This window comes from Ictidomys tridecemlineatus, chromosome 5 (genome assembly GCF_052094955.1).
Source record: "Ictidomys tridecemlineatus isolate mIctTri1 chromosome 5, mIctTri1.hap1, whole genome shotgun sequence".
NCBI lineage: Eukaryota > Metazoa > Chordata > Mammalia > Rodentia > Sciuridae > Ictidomys > Ictidomys tridecemlineatus.
The window spans coordinates 93,324,328-93,332,616 of NC_135481.1; the positions used below are offsets into that span (position 1 = coordinate 93,324,328).

Genomic DNA, 8,289 nt, shown 5'->3' on the forward strand with positions numbered 1-8,289 from the left:
AACTGGAACACAGCTATTAAGGAAAACGGAGTATTTATGAAAGACCAAGATGTAAAGAGATAAAGACATGAAAACATTTTGGGTCTTGTTAGAGAATGCACAATTTGGATTGTCTTATTGCTCCAGTGTAGGGGTGTATAAAGCCAGTGAGGTTAAATGCTCAGAGGGTTGTCCTAGTATCTCTAAGGATAATCAGAACTTCATTCCCAACATGAAGAGACTTCTCCCCATTCCCAAGGTATTAAGGGAAAAGACTGGGAAAAGCCCTTGTCTTCCTCAGAGACCTGTCACGGGATGGTTCTGGAAGGAGGTCTTTTTTTTTGTTGGTTGTTGTTTTGCCTTGTAGCAGTCTCTTTTCCAGGATTTCTGTAATAATAGCACAAGCCAGGAGGATTTCATCTAGAATTTTGTTTGAGGACTTGTATCTGAGAGACTTTTAGCAATTTTCTTTTTATTGGAATCCTCTAAAATAGAAGCTCACTGATTAGCCAAATTTCCGAGATCTGGAGTGGGCATAGTTTCCAATTCCATGTGGGTTCTTTTACAAAGGTGGGAGAGCTTTCAAGTTAGGCTACTCACAAACACAGAAGGGAAGTGTACTCAAGTAGAGTCGACAGTCACAGGAAGGTCAGAGTTTTCCTTAAAAATGAATTAAAGTCAGTTGTAGTAATTGTAAACAGATTCTTTAGGTTCCCCAGTACAAGCCTAAATTTTATTCCAGTCTAAAACCTTAGGAAATGCTTCAAGGATAGCTTTGAGGAGATTTTCAGACAACTTTCACATCTGATCCCAATGTTGGGACATTTGTCTACCTCAGAAGGAGTCTAGAGAGCTTCAGCCATCCGTTGTTGGGCCTAGCCTTCCTGATGTCATGTGAACCAAATGTTATAGACCAGAAAAACCTGACTGATAGGCCTGAATGACTGTGTTAAATTCTGAGCAAATTGATGAGGTCTTCAGTGACATTTGGAATTCCTGGGAATGATTCTAAGATAAGCCTTAGTCCAAGAATCTTGGAAGCTTGGAGTTTATCTGGTCTCATCAGTGGGCTTTATATTAAAGGGGCAGGTTTTAATGGAATAAATTTAGGGCGTGGTGGAGGCTGAGGAGTCTGGAAAGAAAGGAAGCTCTGCAGGAGAAAACTAGAGAGGAGGAGGAAGAGGGGCTTTCGGAGGAGAAGGAGAAGGCTCAGGAGCACAAGGTCTCTTAGTTGCTAAAGTTTTTTATCCTCTTAATATTTTCATTGCCTCAGTTTTGAGACCGTTGTCTGTAATGAAGCAAATTATGTGGACTTTTTGTTTTGTTTTATTTTCTGCTTTTATGGTTATGTTTTTATTGACATATAGTAATTATATATACTCATGGGGTGCTGTATATATAATTAATGTACATAGGTGATATTTTGACACCTATGTACACTGTGCAATGTTTAAATCTGGGTAATTAGTATATTGAACACCTCAAACATTTATCATTTCTTTGTGTTGGAAACATTCATAATCCTACATTCTAGGTATTTTGAAATATACAGTAAATTTTTGTTAATTATACTCAACCTATTGTGTTATAGAGCACAAGGAAAGCAGAAAATAAAACAAAACAAAAAGTCCCATAATTCTCCTATGTAGCTGAATTTTTGAATACCTTAATGAACACTTCTCTAATCTCTACTCATTTATAGCTTCTTGAAACTATTATTCTGTATTTAACTTCTAAGAAATTAGCTTTTTTGGGGGGGTTCCATTTATGAGTGAGATCATATGGTATTTTTCTTTTTGTGCCTGGCTTATTTCACTTAGCAAAATGTCCTTCAGGTTTGTCCATGTTGCTGCGAAAGACAGGATTTCATTTTTTTCTTGTGAATAAATAATATTCTTCTGTGCATATATGTGTATGTATGTATATATATATGCACAATGAAATATTATTTATTCATAAGAAAAAAATGAACTCCTGTCCCTCTCTCTCTCTCTCTCTCTCTCTCTCTATATATATATATATATATATATATATATATGTATATACACACACACACACACACACACACACACACACACACAACATTTTCTGTATTAAATCAATCATCAGTGAATATCCCAGTCAAATCATTCATTGATGGATACCTAGATTGATTCCACATCTTGGCTATTATGAATATTGCTATAGTGCTGCAATAGACATGGGTGTGCTGATGTTTCAGTGATATACAAACTTCCTTTTCACTGAATATATAATGAGTAGTAGGATTGTTGGATCATATGATAGTCTTATTTTTAGTTTTTTAAGAAACCTCATACCATTTTCCATATGGTTGTACAAATTTACATTCCCACCAACAATATATGAAAAAAGGTTTCTCTTTCTCCACATTCTCACCAGACTTTTTTTGTCTTTTCTTTTTCTTTCTTTCTTAGTTTTTAAGAAATATTTATTTATTTTTGGTATATGGGATTGACTCCACGGGTGCTTTACCACTGAGCCCCATCCCTAGGCCTTTTTATTTTTTATTTTGAGACAGGGTCTCACTAAGTTGCTGAGGCTAGTCTCAAACTTGAAATCCTTCTGCCTCAGCCTCTTAAGTCATGGGATTATAGGAGAGCATCAATGTGCTTGGCTTCAATGATAGCATCCTTACTAAAGTGAGATATAAAAAGAAGATGTGATATATATTGTACTATAGACTAAACCCAGGACCTAGAGCATGTTGGGTAAGTGCTTTACCACTAAGCTACATCCCCAGACCTTCATTGTTTATTTATTTATTTATTTATTAACTGATTTTATTCAGTCTCCTTAGAGACTATATAGTAAATCATTATGGTGAGATATTGGGAAAAGTTTTCAATTAGCAGTAGTTTTGCCTCAGATAAACATCATTTATATGATACTGCCACTGTGCAAAGTTCCAGCCCTTTAAGTCTTTTATTTTTAAATTTTTTTTAGCTGTAGATGAACACAATATCTTTATTTATTTATTTATTTATTTGTGGTGCTGAGAATTGAACCCAGTGCCTCACACATGCTAGCTAGGCAAACGCTCTACCATTGACCCACAAAACTTCAGCCCCCAAGTTTTTTTTTTTGAGACAGAGTCTCTCTAAGTTGCCCAGGCTGACCTTATGTGTACAATCCTCTTGCTTCAGCTTCCTGAGGAGCTGGAAATACAGGTGGGGTGATTAGTGATAGCCAGTTTGATTTCTATTTCCCTAATGACTAGTGATATTGAAAAAAAATTTTCATATACTCTTTGGCACTTTGTGTGTTTTCTTTTGAGATATGTCTATTCAGATAATTCGCTTTTATTTTTGGTACCAAAGATTGAACTCAGGGGTACTTAACCATTGAGTCACATCCCCCAACTCATTCTCTCTCTCTCTCTCTCTCTCTCTATATATATATATATATATATATATATACACTTAGATACAGGGTCTTGCTGAGTTGCTGAGGGCCTAGTTAAGTTGCTAAGGCTGGCTTTGAACTCATGATCCTCCTGCCTCAGCCTCCTGAGTTGCTGGTATTAAATTACAGGCGTGTGGCACTGAGCCCAGCTCATTTGCCATTTTAAATTTCTTTTTAAATATATATATTTTTTTTAGTTTTTGATAGACCTTTATATTTTATTTAGTTATACACAGTGCTGAAAATTGAACTCATCCCTCACACATGCCAGGCATGTGCACTACTGCTGAGCCCCAGCCCCAGCCTCCATTTGCCATTTTTAATCAAATTATTTTGTTTTATTTTTTGGTTGTTGAGTTATTTGAATTCCTTATATGTTATTTGGATATTAATCATTCATATATATATATATATATATATATATATATATATATATATATATTCTCTCTTTCTCTCTCTCCAGAGTGATATTTTACAAATATTTCCTTTCATTTTGAACTTTGTATCTTCACTGTTGATTGTTTTTTCTTCAGAAGCTTCTTAATTGATTAATAGTCTGTTTTGCTTATTTTCACTTCTGTTGCTTGTGTTTTGGGGATCTTATCCAAATAAATCTTTGCCTATACCAATGTCCCAAAGTGTTTCTTCTATGTTTTATTCTATGAGCTTTATAATTTTGGGTCTTCTAATTAAGACCAGATAAGCCAAGATAGTTGCCTAAAAATTTGTTTATATATAATTCATTTTGAGTTAATTTTTGTACAAGGTAAGAGATACGGGTTTCCTTTCAGTATTCTGTGTATGGTGATCCAGTTTTCTTTTTCTTTTTTTTGATTGGTTCTTTTTGGTTATACATAACAGTGGAATCCATTATGATATAAACATACAAGCATGGAATATATCTTATTTTAATTAGGACCTCATTCTTGTGGGGGTGATCTAGTTTTCTAAGCACTATTTGCTGAAGAGATTGTCTTTCTTTAATGTATGTTCTTGTTACTTTTACCAAAACCAGTTTGCTGTTAATACATGGACTTATTTCTGGGTTTAGTTCCATTCATCTCTGTGTTGTTTATATACCTTTTGCTAGTACCTTTGCTGTTTTGGTTATGATAGCTTTCCTTCACATTGTGAAGTCAGGGATGTTAATGCCTTCAGCTTTGTTCTTTTTGCTCAGGATTGTTTTGGTTATTCAGGATCTCTTGGGATTCCAGATGGGTTTTATTATTATTATTTTATTTCTGTGAGGAATTTCATCGAAATTTTGACAGGAACGCTTTGTAACAGTTTATGGCAGTCATATATTCCTAAGGTGTTTTATTCTTTCTATTCCTGTGAAGTGCAAATAGATAGATTAGTCTGGTTTATGTGCTTGGGCAAGTCTGCTGTACAGGATACTCTACTATCAAGATTGTACAGTGGCCTATATATTGCTTTGTGGAGTTGAGTTTTTCATTATGGGTGCCTATTAAACATTTTTCAATCTCCATAGGTTAGCAACAAGTAACCTCTTCCTGGATTGGGCAACAGAAGTTATACATCATGCCAATCAGACTGATTCTTGAATCTGCTCAGGACTCACTGTGACCACAGCACATGCATTCCCCTGAGTAGTCCAACCTACAGATGAGACAGAATGGACTTGACTAAAATGGAACTGGAGTAAAGACACCTTCATGTCGCAACCCAAGTGTCTAAAAAATTAGTGCTATGGATGTCCTTTTGATTGATCCATTCTTTAGATGGTTAATGTCCCTTCCTTTAATATGATGCAATATTTTCCATGCTTGATGATAGGTTCTTGCTCTTTGTACTGCTGTTGTGGAATATGAATGCAATGTGCCTCTGGAGCCTGTTCTAATGACTTTGTGGAAGATATGGGCAGGCATAAGAATGTTAGAGTGATTAAAGGGTCTTTGAGCCACTGAAGGTGTGGAGTGTTGTGGGTTTAATGCAGGTTAGTACCTAGGAAGTCTTTTGTCCCTGGCAGTGAGTTAAGAAGCATTTAAAAAAATGTTATAGAGGGTAAGGGGGAAAGAATCTGGCCAATTCTCGAATGTCTGATCTTTAGCAGAATGAACTTGGTTATGAAGTAAAGGAATCCATCTATAAAGTAGGAACACTATCTGTCCTATATATATTCCGACTGCTTGTAGGCATGGTGTGGGCCCCATACTGTCCTGGCCTGCCACCACCAAGGAATATCCAAGTAATAAAATGTTCAAACTCACTCTGTTGAGTCCAAATTCTTTTTCTTGGATCAGTAAACAGTACACTGGGTCTTTGCATTCCTATTGTTGAAGAGATTCCTTGATGGATACTACACTTGATTTCCATGGGTCACCTCTTTTTCCAGGGTGATTTTCCTTTGGATTTGACTTCTCTGACAACAGTTTATGCTAACCTAAAAAAAAAAAAAAAAAAAGAAAGAAAGGAAGGAAGGAAGGAAGGAAGAAAGAAGAAATATAGGACCTCTGGAACAAAAAATTTTATTTACTATTAGTAAAGTTTTTCAACTTGGGGTATACAGACTAAGAAAATCCTAGGCACACACAAGTAATTGGAACAAAGAGGGAGTTTTTAAAGACAAAGAAATCAGGTAAACAGCTTCAAAACTTAGGTAATTGGTCTCAGGAATTCATTGTTGGAGTTGGCATTATTGTTTTGGGAGAAATAGCCATTGCTAGGCAACAGTCTTGGCTTATCTGAAATACTATGGCTAGAGGAAATTCCTGAGATAAGCTGGTTACAAGGTATCAAGGTAATTTAGAAATGCACTCAAGAGAGCTTTATGGGTATTCCCAACTCCTTTGGGTTAGAACTTTGATATAAATTACTCCATTTTATATTGTTGACCTCCATTAGCCAGGTGGAAGAGATGAATAGAGCAAGGGATGGAGATCTAGAAGTTCCATGCCTTCTTAGGATGTGCCTCCCTCCCAGTACCTAGCAACTTGGGAGCTGTTCAAATTGCATTGTCCGTGAGTTCTTATGGAGACTGTTTTCCTTGCCTGCCAACCATTATTGGAGGTCAATTGTTGAAGCTGAAAGTTCTACTCCATAATCACTTGTTCTTTCTGGTCACCAGCCCCATCTAGAGGCTATCTAGGGAACTTAATCTAAGTCACATCATTAGCAAAAACTCAGATGATAAGGGGCTCATTATAATAACAAAATATTCCTAATTCAGAAATTCCAAAAGGTTTTTTAAATGAGGTTTGCTATGAAGGACATTACAAAGGATACATATTAAAAGCTTCATAAGGTAAGGTATAGGGGAAGAGGCACAGAGCTTCCTTCCATGCTCTCTCCAGGCCTCCAGGAACCTGTGCAGGTCCAGCAATTTGGGAGTTCCCAAACCTTGTCCTTTTGAGCTTTTATGGAGACCCCATCACATATTTAATGCTAATAGACTGGATGGGGAAACCCAGCAAGTCAGTTTGCTCCCAGTTTCTCTGTACAGCATTCCTTCCTCCTGGACATGTACCAGGACCTTTCTCAAAGGGGGGTCTTATAATATACTATCAGACAAAGTAGATTTCATGAGTTCTGTGACAGAAATCAGGACAAAGACAAAATATATTTTATTTTGCTCCACAGTTACCAACTCCCATGACAACATGGACGGTGCCAAGGGCAGAATTCACTGTCCTCACTCTTTTTTTTTTTTTTTTTGGACTGGGGATTAACCCCAGGGGTGCTTTACCACTGACCTAATCCCTAATCCTTTTTAATTTTTACTCATATATGGACAAACTGTTGGAGGAAAACTTTGCCCTCCATCTACCAACGTTCTATGGTCAAGGACCTATGAATCAACAGTAGACAGATCAATAGGAGGAAAGGAAACTGGTTCTATTCATAACTTGTGGGAGGGCTAGGATGAAGGGATAAGTTAGCTTATTTTTTTTCTTCTTCCTTCTTCTCCTCCTTCCCCTCCTCCTTATCCTCTACCCCTTCTTCTTCTTTTTAAGTTTCCTGCTGAAACCTTTTATTGTTTTGTTCTTGTTGTTGAAGCTTAAAGAAAATAGCTTTGCCCATAATTCCTGAGACGTGGACTTAATGACACCAACTTGAATTTGAGTCAATTAGGAACAAGACCAAACTGCATTTCTAGGTCTATTTAGTTGATAAATGGAACTTCACCAATGACTTTTTTCATATAACCTTCAACAAGAACTCGTAAGTGGCATTGATTATGTGCCAAGAGATAAGGGACCCATGGTCATTCAGGTGGACACCTCTGAAAAGATTTGTCTGTCTCCTGTCCTATTCTACCCTGATTTGTTTTTAAAACCTTGAGGAAAGATTGAAATTTTTCACCAATCTGAGATTGTATCAGAATTTTTACAACATTAATTGAGGGGAAAAAATATCCCCAAACCAAGAATCCCACCATGGCACCCAACAGACCTCCACAGATAAGGTCATTGACGAAAAGAGTATCATGAATCACTGCAGTAGGCTGATGATCCTTAATGGAACTTTGAAGTCCAAAGAAAAGAACTTTGCTGAGTCCATTATGGAAATGAATAGGCACCAAACTTCAATAATACTCTCCAATTCCATGGCATTTCAGTGACTGGAAAGCCTGATGAGTGTTTGTGAATTTGTCATGATGCTTGTGATCTTGAAGCAATGTCTGAACTCTGCAGTGGAGTGAAATGGCTTCTGTTGTCCCTGCAAGTACTGTTGCCACACCACCAAGCCCCTCCACAGGTTTCAAACACTGGGGCCCTGACGTGCTTTTAGAGAGAGGAAGTGCTCTCTGGGAAAGCAAATGGACTTTTAAAGAGTATAAATGAAAGGTTCAGGTAAGGTTTATTTGTACAATTGTCTTGGAATACCTCCTGCCTGGAGATTCCCATGGAGGGAAGTTAATGCTGG

General features: G+C 36.9%; 1 pseudogene; it reads right to left on the minus strand.

Annotated features, from left to right (window-relative positions):
• Positions 1-7,118: 7,118 nt before the first annotated feature.
• Positions 7,119-8,200, minus strand: LOC101965025 (mitochondrial nicotinamide adenine dinucleotide transporter SLC25A51-like; annotated as a pseudogene).
• Between the last annotated feature and the right edge of the window lie 89 nt (positions 8,201-8,289).